The 19,693-nt window shown below is 33.4% G+C and overlaps 2 pseudogenes; both read right to left on the bottom strand.

Moving 5' to 3' along the window:
* Positions 1-6,590: 6,590 nt before the first annotated feature.
* On the bottom strand, positions 6,591-9,574 carry LOC145953342 (heparanase-like protein 2; annotated as a pseudogene).
* A 6,583-nt stretch (positions 9,575-16,157) lies between these two features.
* On the bottom strand, positions 16,158-19,174 carry LOC145953341 (NPL4-like protein A pseudogene; annotated as a pseudogene).
* Between the last annotated feature and the right edge of the window lie 519 nt (positions 19,175-19,693).

Here is a 19,693-nt window from a genome sequence, read left to right as displayed (position 1 = left end):
ATCATAATTTATCAATCATTCATCATCTTCACATCTCAATTACATCAATCCATCACAATCCACACAAATCTTACAATTAACACTATGCCAAGCCCACGCCACATCTGACACAAGTGATACGGGTTAATTGCCTCATTCATTCCACACCATGCCAGGGGCACGCTCATCCTCGTAGCATCACTTACCCAAGGTTCGTCTCATCCCTGGTCATTAGTGTGAGGAACCACTGTCACATTCCAATCCACACAAGTCTTGCAATTAACCCTATGACAGGGCTGCCATATTTGACATAAGTGATGTGTGTTAATTGCCTCACTCATCCCACACTATGCCAGGGGCACGCTCGTCCTTGAAGTATCACTACTCAAGGTTCGTCTCATCCCTGGTCATTAGTGTGAGGTACCACAATCACAATCATAATCATATCCACACAACATCTCATGTCATATCTCAATTCCATATTACATACACAATTCCATATCACATACACAACAGATAAATCCAACAAAAATAAGGGTTTACACACCCCTAATGCAATTCACATCTAGATCATCAATTCTTATGAATTAACATAATAATAACATTCATAAATAAATAAAATAATCAATAGAATTATCAATTTAATATAATTTAACATAAACGGTAAAACCCACAATTATTCTAAAACCTAGCTCACATGCACTTTTCTACAATTTCGTTCTCTCTCCCAAATCGTCATTCTTACAAATTAAATATATATTTCTAATCCTCAACACATACAGAATCTAATAGTATCATTAATTCCTCAAACAGAAATAATCTAATTTTTCCAAAACCTAACTTACAGGCACTTTTCTATAATTTCGTTCTCTCTCCCAGAGCATCATTTTTACAAATAAATCATATATTCGTAATCCTAAATACATACAAAATCACATAAGACCAATAATTCTCCAAACATAAATAATTATAAAATTACTCATAATCATAAGGGACTCTTCCTCTACCCAATTCCCTCATGTAACTCTACATATAAATAATCCCCTTTTCCCCCGTACCTGGATAAACAGCAGTTGAAACCAAAACAGAGATCTCTTGATCTCCTCCTCTAAGTGCCCCTCAATCTTCAGAGAGTGTAGAAGGGAAAGAAGAGAATGTAGAAGAAAGAAGTCAGAACTAAAAGAAGTCAGAACTGAAAAATATGATTTTAGGAGTGCCAGAGCATTCAATTTATAAGCATCAGGATTCGCGAAACGGCCCGTTTCAAATCCGGAACGGCCCGTTCTGAAATCTCACGTCATGTGTAAAATTCACATCCAGAACGGCCCCTTCTGGGGTTTGCATTAAAACTCTCAACGGTCATATTTTGAAACGGCCCGTTCTCAAATAAGGTTCAAAGGCCATTTCTGAAGTCCGGAACGGCCTGTTCCCAACTAAGAATCATAGAAAAATTTTATGGTTTTGAACGGGCCGTTCCAAATCCGGAACGGCCCGTTCCGGCTCCCAAAAGTAGGTCTATTTAGTAATTTGGAATGGCCTGTTCCGTGCTACTAAACCACCTTAATTGGGCTCTTGACCTAGTGGAAATTGGGTTGTTACACCTATGGGAACCCTAAGAGAATGCATTTTTGGTGATTGAATGAAAAGTTTAATAACTATGTAATTATGTGCATTATATGTCATGTTTGAACTATACATATAATTTATTTCATGTAATTTAAATTGTTTGAGAACTTGTGAATGCATGTAGTTCCTATAAGTAACCATTGCTTATAGAGAAAAGTGAAGATTGATGTTATATGCTCGAATATATGAAATTAAGGTTGGATTTGAGTAATTGAGGGTATAATAAACTAATATTAGGCTTTAATTTATGTTTTTACCTATTGGAAATGAGAAGAGAGTTTGGGTATTAGTTGTGCCTTGTTCTGAATTCTTGTATGATTATACTTTGATATTGATGGGATTTCTTTGTGTGTGATTAATAAAATTGAGTTTTTGGTGTTGGGTTAGAAATTAGATATTTGGGCTATAGTTTAGACTCAAGAATCATCTAAAAATGTTAAGGAATGATCGAGTTATGTGAGTTAAAAGATGAACCTCATATTCTGTAGGCGAAATGTAACATGTGTATATTATAAGCCTTTAGAGTAGACATGAATGAAATAATTAGGATTTCTAATTAGGTTGAAATGTTGAGATTTTGTAATTTTTAAAAATAGTTGATGGTAGAACTAGCTCTTAATATAAGCATAGAAGTTGTACAAAATTTCCTTATATTTCAAGGAACATTAATATCAAATTGATACCATATGTATGTCTGTAGATAAGGTGTTTAGACAACACAATGTCATAGAAGATTAAGTTATGAAAATAATGTGTGAAAGACGATAATGAATAATTTTACTATTTAGGTGTTTGATCTTATTAATAATTTGAGGTACCTATAACAATATTTAGGAAAGAGAAATCATGAAAGAGAACAATTGTGAATATTTATGATGTGATTTGATTGTTAATGACTTGAGGTGTATCGAGCTAATGTATGTAAATGTGTGTTTGAAATGTGAACTTATGACTCTTGTGTGATACAATGTATTATGTGTTGGTTATCTTGTCCAAGGAATGATTCTTGTACTAATTGTTTGAGATGATTGAATATGAAATGTGAAGTTATGACAATTGAATGTTGTAAATGAAATGTGTACAACAAATCATTAAACGATAAATTGTTTGAGTATTTACATCGATATCTTGATAAAGTGAATGAGGTTTTGCCTTTGTATATAGATGAGGCTATTGTGAAAGTAAATTGACATGCATTTATGATGCATATTATTATAATATGATAATGTTGTGAGTCCTGTTCGACATGCATCGTACGCTTAATTGAGACTTAGCCTTCGGGTGGTGGCCTTCTGTAACACCCCAGTTTTCAATAAAGTTATTATTATTATTATAATAATAATTATTATTATTATATGATATTTGGTCATAATTATTTTAATAATTATAGAAGAATATTATTTTGTACGTTTTAAATAATTATTGTTTTGGACAATTATTTTGTACGTATTAAATAAGTATTTTTTATTAGCATATTTAAATAAATATTTATATGTTTTAAGAGAAGGTTGATTTTATATGATATTTTGTTATTGAAATTATATTATTATATTTTGGGTCAAAAATATAATATTATTATAGAGGAAAAATATTTTATAATATACATGTATTTATTTTATTTAATTATTTTGAGGAAAAAGAGAAGTGAGTTAGAAGAGAAGGAAAATGGGTTGGGTTGACCCAGCCCAATGGATTAATTTTAAGGAGTCAGGTAGCGTTAACCCTATCTACCTCATTTGCGTTCTGAAGGGTTAGGAAAAAAAAACGAGAAACAAAGAGCTCTAAGGAAGAGTACTCAGGAACGACCTTAGATCACATCTTTGTCTTCTGCTCATCCAGGTAAGGGGGGAGTGAGAAACCTCGCTCTGGGTGTGGGATTGTATGCTGGGTAGTGGGATTGGTCCCCAATCCTGTGTTTGCTGTATTTTTATGTATGCTCATGTATGAGGGGTTTCTCCCAATTGTATCTGTTTTGCTTATTATTTTTCTAATATGCAATTAATTGTATGACTTGAGATCTCTATGGGATCCTATGGGAAACCCTATGAGAAAACGGGCAAAATATGAATGTTTTCTATTTTTCCTTCTGATTACTTTGTTGTGTTCTTTGTTAGATGTGATGCATGAGTATGTGGTTAATTTTGAAAATAAATATGTTTTAATATGATCTAGAGTGCTCTATGGGTTCCTGCGGGAAACCCTATGAGAAATAGGCAAAATATGAAATATTTTCTGTTTTGATTTCTGATTTTTCTGTTATATTCCTTGTTTGATGAGATGTAAAAATATGTATTTAATTTTATAAATAAACGAGTTTTGATATAAATTAAAGTGCTCTGTGGAGGCTTTGTGAATATGATGATGTAAAGTGAAATGTGATTGAGACATGGGATATGAAATATGATAATGAAATATGATGACGAAATGCGATGATGTGATATGACCATGGGAAATGATAATGTGATACGAGAATGCATAGCGTCGTGATTGACATACATCATTTGCATAAGTGTTTTAAGGGTACGATATGGAATACACCGCCAGAGAAGGCCCCCTAGTGTAAAAGCTTAGGGGATTAGTCCTTGGGGATAGCTCGGTTTGGAAGTCCCAGTCTCGCCCATTGTGTGCATGGGATGTATCTTGCGCGGCTTAGCTATCCCGACGAGTCTCTGGTAGTATATCCTTCTAGTGAGAGTGTGCAGAGGGTGTGACCCGGCATGTAGTCCTAGACTACTCTTCATGTATTGCTAGCGGCAATATGCCATGTGATGTTTTACTGGTGCCACATGCATGATAATATGTAGTCCGTGTCCATACTTATGCATTTTTAATGTTATGTGATAAAGTCATGGTTTATGTCTTGGATGAGTGTGATGTTATTATTAATTTATCTATGTTATACCTATTTTGTTTGTGTTTGGCTATTCGGCGTACATTTCTACACTATGAGCCAGAGTGAGATGTTTCTCACTCCCTTTTCTCGTGTTGTTTTGCTGTGACTATTATACAGGTGATCATCAGTGTGAGGCTGAGGATGTTGGTGATGAAATTTAGGCTTCTATGTTGGGTTTTGTTCTGATAGGACATGTGACATCGGGACATAGATAGGATTAGTTTAAGATGTTCTTATTAAATTATTTTGGAAAATTCAATTTTATTTCTTTGTAATTTTACCGGCATGTTATTTGGATTAAGTTTATGAATGTGAACTCTTTACCCTTACGTAGTTGGAAATTTGATTTTTATTGATGTAAAATTATATATTTTTTTATAATTACTGTATATGTATGTTGGGGTAGAGGGTGTCACACCTTCAAGCAAAAATTGACAATCGTGAGCATTCGGGCAATAATTGACAATTGATTTTATTGGTGCTAAATGCATATGAATTATGAGGTCCATGTCAATTGAATCATATGTACATGTATACAAGTGAATTTATGTGATGAATTATATTGGTTATATGATTTATTTATTATTAGTTGAACTGTATTTTGTTGTATCAATATCTTTTTCTGTAATCTGTTATGATATATATTTTTAGTTTTTTATTGTGTTTGGTTATCCAATTATATTCTACCTCGTGAGCCAGGTGAGATGTTTCTCACTCTCCTTGTTTTGTGTTATCTCTATTATATGTTCTTGTAAGTGATTTACATCATGAGGTTAAGGATGTTGTTGGTGTGACCTGGTCCTTGTAGTTGGGTTTCTGCTCTGATACGATGTGATATCGGGACTTAGAGAGAGATTATCTTCTTTTGTCAAGTTTTAAGATAATTGTTTGTTTTGTTGTAGTGGATTTAATTGAGATTTCAGTTGGTTTTGTTTGGTTAAAAATGTGATACCTTCTATGTTGAACACGTTAGATTTTATTTATGAAAGAGTCTTGTATTCAGTTTTATTTATTCCCGAGATAGAAGGTGTCACAAAAATGAAATCAAGAAATAGAAAATAGAAAATTTTAGCAGCTAAATCTTTGTCTACTTTTTTCCTTCATCGTCATTGCTGGCTATTTAGATTTTTTTTCAAAAAAATAAGACTCTCTTCTTTCATCTCACTCTACCTGAGTGCATGTTAATGAACATAATAATGCTTGAGTATTCCCTCTTATGTGAATTTATTAATTTTATTTTAAACTCTAAATTTTAATAATAACAATTTAAACTAATTATTTTTTATCATGCAAATTCAAAAAACACATGCACGAGTATTGAAAAATAGATTTGTTGACTTATTTAAATTTGCGTTTACTGGCTTATTTAACGTAGATAACGTAAGATAGGATATTAAATAGGCTAATAGGTCATACCATGCTTTTAAAAGAGTTAGGCTAGGCTTATAAAAAAAGTCTATGACAAATAATAGACCAAACTTGGGCTTTAATTTAATAAACTTGGTGTTTGCCTGCCTTGCTTGTCCTGGCCTTTTCTTATCCCCAATTTCATGTGCTTTTACGGTTTAGAATGACACGTAAGAAAATACCTAACCCTTATTTTTTTGTTTTTAATAAGCTTTTAGGTTAATTGGTCACATAGTCCAACCCAATAGTCTTTTTATCCTCTATAGCCTTTTTTATTTTATTTAATAAATATTTTAATTATGTTACTAACCCAATTATTTTAATTAATTACGTTAGAAACTATAATTATTTTATCAAGAAATATTTTATTTATTTTGTGAAAAATGGGATTTTACTTTTAGCAGGCATTTCAACATTATTTTTTAATTGAATTTAAAAAAAAAACTAATTTATTTTTCTCTATAATATTCTAAATCTTTAATAAAACCTCTCAACTACGAATTTTTCATTAAAATTTTATTAATGTTCCAGCAATTAGAATTAGAAATAGTTTCCCACACTAACATTTTAATATTTTATTGTCATATTGAAGATTGATATCATGTGTATGTGTTGGAACAATGAAACTCTAGATATGTATAAATTCTTGTATTGTAAGTTTCTAATTAACAGTTTGTACTTGCTATCAACATGTTGGTGCATTGAAGCTCTTGGTATAGACAAATACAATTGAGTCGGGGTCTGCTTTGATTGGAGAAGAAGCATCAACCAACCGTGGTTTCATTTCTGGTATGTCTAGTGAATTTGTAAATTGTAATGGAGTTCCATTCAATAATACCACATCACTTCGAATGTTTCCATCTTTGGGTGTCAGATGGTATTCTTCCCTAGTAGTTGTTGGTACTTTTCCTGGTATCGTCTCCAAGACGGGATCCAAATTCATGTTATCAACGAGGGATACATTGAAAGTAGTGGAATTGGACATGTTTATGGGTAGCACAGTGATTCCAGGCTGAGAGTAAGGAAAGCAACTAGTAGTGATTAATGAGAAAGAGAAATAAGATTAAGAACAAATGGCACACAGTGTCTTTAGACGTTATAGAAACTTGTTTGATTTAATCTATATAATTACTTTTTCCCAAATAATTGTAACACTTTATGATATGCTAATTATTTTTCTATAGAATGGTGTTGTTAACCTCTATATGAATAGTTTTTTTTGTGAAGACAAAATAAGGGGAGAAAAAAAAGAAAAAAAAGACATTTTGAGATAAATGAGCTTACCCCTTTCTTTGAGCAATGAGCGTATGCACGCAAAACTGGTGATCCTTCGTGGGAAACCGGAAGCACTTTGCTTCCCATAAGTCGATGCCATAAAAGCGCTCTAGTTGATCAAAATACGTTTTGATTAGAATGACATGTGAATCCATAATTAAGTCTTGATCACTTAGGTTGTTTGATAAATTTTTGTAGAATATTAACTTAGAAATATAACAGATAAAGAATGTTGGTTGTGCATGCCAGGGTAAGTTTTAAATGAATTAGACATTCATTAGTAGCGAGTGCCTCTCCCACACAAATGAAACACGACTTACCCATAATAATCCGGGTTAGGAATGAAGCTTGTTGTGTTTAGCAAACCATAGTTTCCTCCAACTAGAGTTTGTCTACAATAAACCTTGTGGTTTAAGGTTGATGTCATGCCCAACTGGTCCAAGTACCTATTATATTAAGTTAAGAGATCTTAACATATATAGTTGCGGAATTTTGAAAAAGAAACAAAAAAGAACTCAATTCATTGGCATATTAGACCGACCAAAACCCATTAACAAAAGTGTGAGACACATCTTTGCTACCACTGTTATAGGCTCCACCAGCTTCCCCAACCCATGGTGCTACCCACGGTGTGAATTCCTTGACTGCTTGAGCAACATTTTTGAAAGTTTCAGAAACTTGACTCAAGAAATATGGGTCTTGAATCTTGTTGATAACATCCTTGTCAACACCTTAATTCATTTGGAATAAATATTGTTAGAAGCAAAACAATCACTAAGAGCTAAGTAGTAAAGTGCATGCTATTGCTATTGACAAAAAAGAAAAAACAATATAAATATATATACATACACTCACACACACATACATACCGGCACCAAGGTTGTAAATGTGGTGGGTCACTCCATCAACCACGCCAGGCCCAACATTTAGTAAGAAGCTTTGAAACCATTCCTTACCATAGAAACCACCGGGGCCTAACACTTTAGGCCTTCTAGAAGCATCTGGGTATAGTAGATTAACTATACGTCTGAGCATAGTGATGTCTTTAGCATATTGAACACTGTCTACTCTGGCTCCTATCCCCTCAGCACATAGCTCATTTCCTATTAAGCATCATAAATCATAATGCACATGGGATCAATCGGAGAAAATAAAAAAAATAACATACGTAGAGATATATATGCATGTAATTCAAATATCGAAGGTTGAATCAAAATTAATTGAAGATTTAATTTAGCTACCCAATTCATATGAATCTATTTTGTATCCTTTTGATATTGTGTACTTCATGAGACTTATGGCATTTTTTGGATTCCAGTTTCCAACCCAGTTCAACTTGTCTTGTATGGAATTTTTCTTTCCAGTGAGAGCATTCAACCCAAAAATTAATTTCACTCTGCAAAATACGCAAATAAAGAAAACAAAAAAAATGCATGTCAGAATTGAATGTAGCACGCTACTAACATATATCATAGTACCTCGTGCTGAAAAAAGAATGGTAAAAACTAAACAAGTACACAGTTTTGTTAAAAAACTCATGTACTTCATCCCATCTCATTCTGGGAAGGCATGCTGTGCTGAAACCAAAAAGACCACCTTATCTCTTCTTGAAATGAGGGCATTTCTTTTGCTTCCCAAATTGGTAAACAATCTGATCTTCCACTGAACCTCCTAATCTAATCCTCAGGGGATTAAATGCTGCAAAAGTTTGGAATGATAGGTAATGTGAAATTCATAGACTAATATTGTCTACACATGATCATATGATATATGCTATAGACATTTGACAATTAAAATGTCACATCTTGCCTCCACTGAACTAAAGAACGAGGATGACAAAAAATGATTGATACAAAAGCAAACAACCTAGAAGGGCCAACAATACTTTTTCTTGTAAGTTTTTTTTTTCTTTTTAAAAAGATCATACGATTAGACCTGAGAAAAATATAACCTACGCTTGATTGCATTTGATAGAGCTTTGTTACTCAAGTCCTGCAAAAGTTGCAACAACAAACACATAGGAAACTAGTTATATTCTTTTTCTATTGAAATTATGTACGATGAAAATATACATGGTGCATTGGTGCCTAATGGTAAATACCAAATTCAGAATGCCCGTTTGTCCCCAGGGACAATCGTTGTAGTTGCACTTATTAGCAGGCCACCAGTCCAAAGTTGCACAAACAAAATTATTATCTGTCGTAGCAATGGATGTGACCCCATTCACTATGAGTTTCACATATTCTGCTGAAGATAAGGAAAATAATAAAAGAGTAGCATAACATAGAGTTATTTTCACATACATTATGAAAAGTGATTGAAAAGAAACTATGGAAAACCACACCAAGTCTTCAAGATTTATGCAAATTTTATATTCTTGCTACTTGCCAATATTGGTCGACCCAATTACTTCTTTTACGCAAGTTATTAGCTTTTTTTGCTTGTCTTCAATACTTTTAAGGATCATGTATCTAGTCATTAGTCTTTTAGAAATTCAATCATTTTGTTCTTTAATCTACCTGTATTTTTGTTTGCCACAATATTCCCATATCAATTTTGTCTTTTACACGAAACCTTTTTCATTATCAAAAGTCAAATTTCAGTTTGACATATGTCACGTGAGACTTTATTGGCAAAAATTGTTGGCTAATAGTTGATTTTTTCAATAACAGTTTTTCTCATATATATGTTCTGGAATACTTTAGGATAAGCCCGATGAGTTACCTTCCTTAAAAAAATAGTCACTTAAAGAGTCAACTAATTTAAGGGTATTAATTTTTGTTACTAGCTTGCTTAATTATTACTATTTTTTGACACTGCTTAATTATTATGTTGACAAATTAAACTTGCTGCCTAAAATCAAATCATATATGAAATATGGATTTTAGGATAGTTGTTACAATAACATTAAAAAACTCATCATACATACACATATAGTAATATGTGATTGAACACACAAGCATAAAAACTTTTAATTATTTCCTTATTAAATTTTAATTAAATTCATTGTTCTCTCTTACAACACGTTTCTCTCAAAGAAATTAATTTCTATATTGATGATGTAAATATTAGTTTTTACACCGTGACCCAACCTGCATTAGAATCATAAGTGGTATGTTGATTGACATTTATAATAATCAACCTAAAAGTCATATTTAATTTATCATCAATTCTAATTATTTGGCATTGTAATTTTCTTTTTGGATCAATTTGTTTCATACATTAAATAAAACAAATACTAACAAATGCTTTAGATATTGCAAAATGAAATAATTAAGAGCAAACACAAAATACTTGTGAGATGGGAATAAAATCATTGAAACTAATTATAAATAATTTTAGATATGTTTTAAAATTTTCACATTATATAGAACTACAATATAAACATTTTTCATATTAGGATATATTTTAATGATGAAATTTGAATGTTTATGATGGAAATCTAATCCCCAACGATCCATTTGGAAGAGGTAAGACCAAGAAAGGTGAAGGATGATCCAAGAAGGCTCACCCATGAAGACCATTGGGCCTTTAATTAGGTACATGGTTAGGAAGCTAGAGGAGACTTCTAAAGAGGAGGTGCTCAAAGACCTTTGCTCATCATGAGCATTGATTATAGTTCCTCTTATTAGTCTCTTAAGTTTCCATTGTACATACTTGTATAGTTGTTTTCTTGTACCTTGTATATAGTAGATACTTGTATAGGTGTATTTTTGCCTTTGTATTTGTGAGGCACTTTATTTCCTTTTTAGTAGCTATTGTATATTGTTTCTAGGGTAGGTTACTTGGACACTTGGACTCCATTTAACCTAACCTAGAAATACATTCTTTTCTTAGTTTTCTAGTAGTAGGATTGGGAGTGGCATTAGCAAGCTAGAGAGTGCCATTAGCAAGCTAGAGAGTGTTACTAGCAATTTAGCCAAAAGGTGGTCCTAGGCTAAAATTTACATATTGGACTCATTTTACTCCTAATTTTTCATAGATTTGATTTAGCTAGGTTCCGTTCACATTGGATGAACCTAACTAAACCAAATTAACAATTTCAAAACCGGTTGGAGTAAATTAATTCCAAAGAGCCACCCACCTAGATGTGTTCACACTTGTGTTCACACTTGTGTTCACACTTGGCCAAATTGCTTGGTTCTTCTCAAGCTTAGAAGCTTGAAGCACAAGCTTCTCCTTAGCTTGCTTACTAAGCAAGCTAAGTGAGTAGCTTGCTCTCCAAGCCTCTAGACCATGGATGGTTAGCTAGACCTTACCATGGTTCCTAGTGAACCATGGTTAAGACTAGCTTGCTCTCCAAGCTTCCTACTCCTATATTTTCGTTTTTCCTTCATTGTAAAATACTTTTGATGTAATTGAGATTGTATATTCTGAATAGAGTTTAGATTTCTCTCTTCCAAAAGTCCCTAAACCTCTTTGAGTGCATCCAATTCTCTTATCCCTTTCATAGAAGAGTGTGGTGAGATTTGAAGGGGCTTATCTCTTCTTCAAGGAGTGGCGCCTCTTGGGAGTGTTTCTCCACCAACCGTGGTGGTCTTAAGGCCTCCTCCTCCATAGGAGACCTTAACCAAGCATAGGAAGAATCAAGGAGTTCAAGATCTAGGGAGGAGCTTGAAGGGAACTCAACATCAATCCGGGTCTCCAACAAGTTTTCCATCAGTTTAGAAAAGAAGTTTAGAAAATTGTCATTTATATATTATTTTATTTTCAAATTTTAATTAGTGTGCATATGATTTTTAAATTAGAATTGATTACAAGTTTTGATCTATAATAATTAGTGTATCATCTTTCCATTTCTTTTTTTATTTATGGGTTGTCTCTCTATATTATCAAATTTTGTACATATTTGCTGAGTTTTTAAATTGTACAACTATTTTTGTCACATTCCATTTCTTCTTTCTTATTATCCCATGTGTGGTAAACCATCTCTATTTTTATGTTGTTATCCTCATGATATATATAAACATGTGTTAGTATATAGGTGACTATAAAGATCCGGCCTTTACAATTTCTTATTCATTGTCTTGTTGTGTTATATTTAGATTGATCTTTTACATTTTTTGAATGCTGAAGAATTTTTGCTTTTGCACTCTTGACATTCTTTAGGATTATATTTCAGCTTTAGAGTTTCCTTTGAAGTCTTCTCCTAGATAGAGAGATTTGAGAATAAATAAAATAATTTTCCTCAACATAAAAATGCATGAAGTCAGATAAATGAATTAAATAAATAAGATTAAACAAATAACAAAAAAATTAATGTCTAGTTCCTATTAGAAAAATACAATCACCGAGTCTAGACACTTAACGGTTGAATTCACAGGGTGAATCGTAGGAGATTTCTCCATAGAAACTCCAACCTCCTTCAAGTTTCTTCCATGAAACCAAAAATCAAACATCAAGAAGATTGGGAGGGTGAGGCGTGCCACTCTCAAGGGAAAGATAAGCAAGAATGATGTTCTTACCATAAGGAGAATTTCAATGATGAAAGAAGTTAAGGAGAAATTTCCCTTTTAAATATTTAGTATTTTTATTCGTTGTGTTGTTATGTTATATTTAGATTGACCATTTGCACTTTTTGAATGGTGTATTAGTAGAAAAGGAGGTGTAGAAGCAAACATGCAAAAAGCGTGACTAGTGTGTGGAACATGTGACTTGGTTGGCTTGTGTGAACTTATAAGAGAGACAATCCTACGAGGGAGTGGAGGTCCACTACTTGGAGAAAATTATCCACTCTCTCATGGCCCAAACACGCCCAATAGGCACATCTCTGAAACAATAGTTGAACCCCTTTTGAAATACTAAATACACTCCTAGAGGGAAAATCACAAAGAATTAAATTTAGAAACAATTTGACCCAAAAATAAAAGAAAATATATACAAACAAATATTTCCAAAGAGAAAATGGACTACTCAAAGTTACCGAAAGCTCAAAATGAGCTTGACCCTTCTTCCTTCAAGTATACCCCACTCTTCTTGGCTTCATTTGCATTTGAACCCTGGGCATAATTAAATCATTCCACTACAATTCAAATGTTTTACATTCTCGGTTGAAACTATAACACCCAAGTTTTCTAAAACTATTAATAGTATATTTTGATTAATTAAAGGATTTAATAAGATATTTTATAGGCTTTTAATAATTATGAGCATTTTAATTAAATAATAAATAATTGAAAATATTTTTTTGCATACTATTTATTAGAGAAATGTGTATGATATTTTGTAATAATAAGTATTTAGAGAAAAACTTGTTTTTGCTAAGAATATTGGTATATTTTATTTTAATTATAATGGTACGAGGAGAAATGTATTTATTTTATGTATTATATATTTGTTAATTATTAATTATTATTTTTTGTTAGGGGTGTGCATAGTTTGGTTTTTTAAAAAAACCGCACCAAACTGCATTACACCATTTTAATAAAATAAACTGGTTTATAAATTATGTAAACCACTTTAATAAACCAGTTTAAAACTGAATTACTTTAATAAACAAGTTTATAATCGGTTTAAAACCAGTTTTTGAACCGGTTTGAAGAAATAAACCACAAACTATTACACACACATGAATTCCAGCCCGAAAGGCATACCTTTGGGAAGTTCACATCAAAAGCTGCCATAATAGCAATTTTGGATGAACAAACAAACACTGCAGAGCTTGATAGTCCAGTACCTGTAAAAAAGATGCCCTTTTTCCTTTTAATTTAAAGCCATCAACAGACAAATTGTAATCTCTAATAGAAAACCAGAGATAATGATCAACATTCACTTGGAGGTAAACTACAGATTGCATTATCAATTAATACTGAATTAAACAACAATTCTACACTGTAACACCCCAGTTTTCAATAAAGTTATTATTATTATTATAATAATTATAATTATTATTATATGGTATTTGGTCATAATTATTTTAATAATTATAGAAGAATATTATTTTGTACGTTTTAAATAATTATTGTTTTGGACAATTATTTTGTACGTATTAAATAAGTATTTTTTATTAGCATATTTAAATAAATATTTATATGTTTTAAGAGAAGGTTGATTTTATATGATATTTTGTTATTGAAATTATATTATTATATTTTGGGTCAGAAATATATTATTATTATAGAGGAAAAATATTTTATAATATACATGTATTTATTTTATTTAATTATTTTGAGGAAAAAGAGAAGTGGGTTAGAAGAGAAGGAAAATGGGTTGGGTTGACCTAGCCCAATGGATTAATTTTAAGGAGTCAGGTAGCGTTAACCCTATCTACCTCATTTGCGTTCTGAAGGGTTAGGAAAAAAAAAAGAGAAACAAAGAGCTCTAAGGAAGAGTACTCAGGAACGACCTTAGATCACACCTTTGTCTTCTGCTCATCCAGGTAAGGGGGGAGTGAGAAACCTCGCTCTGGGTGTGGGATTGTATGCTGGGTAGTGGGATTGGTCCCCAATCCTGTGTTTGCTGTATTTTTATGTATGCTCATGTATGAGGGGTTTCTCCCAATTGTATCTGTTTTTCTTATTATTTTTTCTTATATACAATTAATTGTATGACTTGAGATCTCTATGGGTTCCTATGGGAAATCCTATGAGAAAATGGACAAAATATGAATGTTTTCTATTTTGCCTTCTGATTACTTTGTTGTGTTCCTTGTTGGATGTGATGCATGAGTATGTGGTTAATTTTGAAAATAAATATGTTTTAATATGATCTAGAGTGCTCTATGGGTTCCTCCGGGAAACCCTATGAGAAATAGGCAAAATATGAAATAGTTTCTGTTTTGATTTCTGATTTTTCTGTTATATTCCTTGTTTGATGAGATGTAAAAATATGTATTTAATTTTATAAATAAACGAGTTTTGATATAAATTAAAGTGCTCTGTGGAGGCTTTGTGAATATGATGATGTGAAGTGAAATGTGATTGAGACATGGGATATGAAATGTGATAATGAAATATGATGACGAAATGCGATAATGTGATATGAGAATGCATAGAGTCTTGATTGACATGCATCATTTGCATAAGTGTTTTAAGGGTACGATATGGAATACACCGCCAGAGAAGGCCCCCTAGTGTAAAAGCTTTGGGGATTAGTCCTTGGGGATAGCTCGGTTTGGAAGTCCCAGTCTCGCCCATTGTGTGCATGGGATGTATCTTGCGCAGCTTAGCTATCCCGACGAGACTCTGGTAGTATATCCTTCTAGTGAGAGTGCGCAGAGGGTGTGACCCGGCATGTACTCCTAGACTACTCTTCGTGTATTGCTAGCGGCAATATGCCATGTGATGTTTTACTGGCGCCACATGCATGATAATATGTAGTTCGTGTCCATGCATGTGCATTCTTATTATTAAATGATGATAAATTACTATTTGTATGACTTAGATGATTGGATAAGCTATTGTTGTTGATTGATCTATGAGGTAACTGTATTGTTTGTGTTTGGCTATCCGGTGTGCGTTCCTACACCGTGAGCCAGAGTGAGATGTTTCTCACTCCTTTCTTTTGTGTTGTTTCCCTTGTTTGATATACAGGAGACCATCAACAGCATGAGGCTGAGGATGTGGACGATGGAGTTGAGGCTTCTATGTGGGATTTTGCTCTGATAGGACATGTGACATCGGGACATAGATAGAATTAGAATATGACATTGTTTATGATTTATTAAAGTATATATTTTGGAAAATTCAATTTTTATTCTTTGTAATTTTACCGGCATGTTATTTGGATTAAGTTTATGAATGTGAACTCTTTACCCTTACGTGGCTGGAAATTTGATTTTTAATGATGAAAATTTTTATATTTTTTATAATTACTGTATATGTATGTTGGGGTAGAGGGTGTCACATACACTCTTTCTTTTTCATCCAAAAAACAAAACCACTGTATCTATTATATTATTCAACACTCCTTCATTCATACATAGCATATCATTTCAAATTTTACAGAACAAATTGTAAATATATCATTAAAATAAAATTGCAAGCACTCTTTTTTATAAAGTAACACTACTACAAGACATGCTATTTACATCGGTTCTTTAACATCATCTACATCGGTTCTAAAACCGATGTAGAAGAGAGTGACGTAGTAAATGTGTACAATTTTACATCGGTTTTAAAACCGATGTAGAATAATCATAAATCTACATCGGTTCTTATTATAACCGATGTAAATCTATATGCAATTCTACATCAGTTTATTGCATAACCGATGTAAATACATTCTCTCCAGTCATAGGACTAACATTACCAGCAAGCATACCATACAATTCAAAAGCCATCTACAGGAGCTATTATGAAAAAAACAACTACTTTATTGGACAACCTAACACACATTATGAGTGATGTAACGTAACACACATTATGTTGCCATCTTAAGGAGTTGTATCAAGTATTGATATCACATCCATCACATCCATCGTCAGCTGAAATAAAACCAAGTCATTTCTAACTATATGATATCTAATTTGCAACATGTGCGATTGCAGTGTAATTGCAATGTTCATATGTTTATACCCCAACATACTACCATAAAATTAATAAATAAATAAATAAAAAAGAAAGAGAGGAGCCATCCAAAATGATAGTTCACTCAAAAGCAACATTGTTTTACACAAAAGCCATGAAATAACCACATACCTCGGTATCACTTTGAGTACCCAAGTCTCCTGGCCGTTTTATATAACCTGGATCTTTACTGCATCGGATTGAAATAGCATCAATAAAGTAGCGTAGATTGAAAGTTTAGAATTAAACTCGAATATTTTTTTGATATTTCAGGACAGATTGTCAAGTTTTAGTCCTAATTATAAGTCCTAACTCTTGGATCCAACTTGAGTTCCTAAAGAATTTTATTTGAGCATTCACATCATAACAACAGGCATGCATCAATAGAAGGTATTCATTCAAAGCGTATAATATCACACAAATACAAGGAAAGTACATATATGTATATTACCATATCACACAGAAAAATAGAAAGAATACATGACAAAGGAGATTACCTACTACACCTATAGAACAATAAGGGCACCAAATACCAGAAAAAGTGTTGTCCATGACCAAAGTCCAACAATGGCAATAATCTTTTTAAGGTTAGGAGCTGGAATTAGTGAAAATATTCAGTCAAGGTTCATCACAGAAAAGGATAGCAAACTGGCATACAATTTTTAAAATACCTGCAACAACACAGTTGACAAAGAGGATTGTGAGAAAGATTATAATACACAATAAGATGGGAGCATAACCAATATCTGTCACCATCCCACAACAAAGTTTCCCTCTCCAGTAGTTGTTATGAGCCCGTTGTTGATTTGAATGCAAAAATATAACACTATAACTTAACTATAAGAGCCTTTATCTCCGTCTCGAACCAGCCTTCCTTGAACAACTTAACACACACATCACTCATCTGAAACGGTTCAAAATGCACATCGGCGGCCATGTCCTCATTAACCTCAAGCTTGACCACTGCAGTAACCCACTCCTTCAAGCCACTCTCAGCATGATACTTGACAACCTGAAGCTAATGGTCTGCGTGAAAATGAAGCCAACTTTTCGCATCCCCAAGCTGACGACAATAGCATCGACGAGCTTCTCCTCGTCGGAGGTCCTCGGAGCCCTGCTGGGGAGGCTCATAGATGAAGTCGACCTCAACCTTGCCGTCGTCGAAGACGGTGCCGCATATGAAGCCGCCGCGCTTGACGGCGAAGGCGAGGGTGTCGTTGACGTAGTGCTGGAAGGCGTTGGCGCAGTCGCGGTCGAAGGAGACGATTGGCAGTGGGGATTCTCCTGGTGCGTGACGCGCATCTGCTTGGCGATGAGGTCTTCCATGGCCGAAGAAGCCGGCAGGGTTGAAGGCGGGGCCGGGGACGCGGCGCTTGCCATCGTAGACGAGGAAGAGGATGGAGCTGTGGGCGAGGGGGAGGGTGGAGAGGGGCCCGACGGGGTTGGAGAGGTCAGAGAATCGGAAGAGATCTTGGGGAGATTTGGCGAGGAGGAAACCCTAGCACATAGAGATAGAGAATGTGTGAAGAAGCTAAAGGGCTTCCACGCGACGTAATACTACATCGGTTATTTTGAAAACCGATGTAGATCTATTTGTAAATATTTACAAAATTGCCACCGCGCATTTAGATCTACATCGGTTTTGTTCATAACCGATGTAAATTTGCTTTACATTCAACTTATATTTACGAATATGCCACCGTATCCAATTTTTACATCGGTTCTACCTAAACCGATGTAGAATTGGCGATGTAGAACAGTAACTTTCTAGTAGTGTAACCAGAATACACACTAGTCTAGGACCAGGACTAATAGTTCGAATGACCAATACTCTGCATCATCTTGGTAGCGTTAAGCAAGGTTCATTAAGGAGAACAAACACAAAGCACATACATCTAATTGAGCTATCCATTATACCTCAGAATAAAACGAGGAAACGACAAGAGAAATATGAAATAAACTCACCCACAAATAAAATAATGGCCCCATTTGTGATTCTTCAAGTCGATTTCCTGCATGAAAAACACATCCAATGAATATCAACAAAACAGAACAATTTTATTGACAAAAATGAATAGCAAACAAACATTCTTAGAAGATATGTGTTATTAATACATCAATTTACACACCAATATTTTATATTTTTCTCTCTTTCTCTTGATCGTAAAATTTGTTATACGAATAAATAATAATAGTAACAATAATCCTCTTCTTAAAGCTGTTTTAAGCTTCACATTATTATACAGTGCTTGATCAAAAGGATTTGAGGATCCACCTGGAGAGGATCAGCAGGATAAGTGCAAACAGAATATTTTCCACCATTCACGTTAGCGATCTTAAGAACCTTTTCAGACTCGTTTCTCCGAATGGCCATGATTGTGTCTTGCCGAATAGCCATAGGCAACACCGAATAACCTTCATAATCAATGTGCTCCCCGATCAAGTTCACTCTCCTTGCACCACATAACACCTTACAACAATCACACATCCATACAATAGCATACACGTGCCGAAAATAACACATTCACTTACTAGGTGAAATAGTTAATTCCGTTCGAAATCCGCATCAAACCCACTACCTCCGGTTTTAGTGAACCAAAGCTTTTTAAAAAAATAAGTTCAGTTTTTTAGTTTCATTTTAAAAATTAAAACCGGTTCAATTTATTATAATTGGTTCCGTTTTTTTTTAAATAGTTTGGTTTGGTTTTAAATTCAATGTGGTTTTTTTGGTTTTTTTGAACAACCCTATTTTTTGTTATAATTATTTGGGTTGGGAGAAATATGTTTATTTGATATATTATTTATTTATAAGTGTTAATATTTGATGGAAAGGAAATGAGAACTATGGTTCAAGTATTTTTACTGAAGAGTTAAGTGTGAGTTAAGTTTGTAAAAACTAGGTTATGAGAGTTATTTTATTTACGCTTTTCATTTTTCATATTATGCATATGCTCATAGGAAGGAGATCCATACCTCATACGAGAACACCCCGGAGATCAATGTCCTT

Source organism: Cajanus cajan, chromosome 11 (assembly GCF_000230855.2).
Source record: "Cajanus cajan strain Asha chromosome 11, NIPB_CcT2T_4, whole genome shotgun sequence".
In the NCBI taxonomy this organism is placed as follows: Eukaryota; Viridiplantae; Streptophyta; class Magnoliopsida; order Fabales; family Fabaceae; genus Cajanus; species Cajanus cajan.
This window is presented reverse-complemented; position numbering and strand designations above follow the sequence as displayed.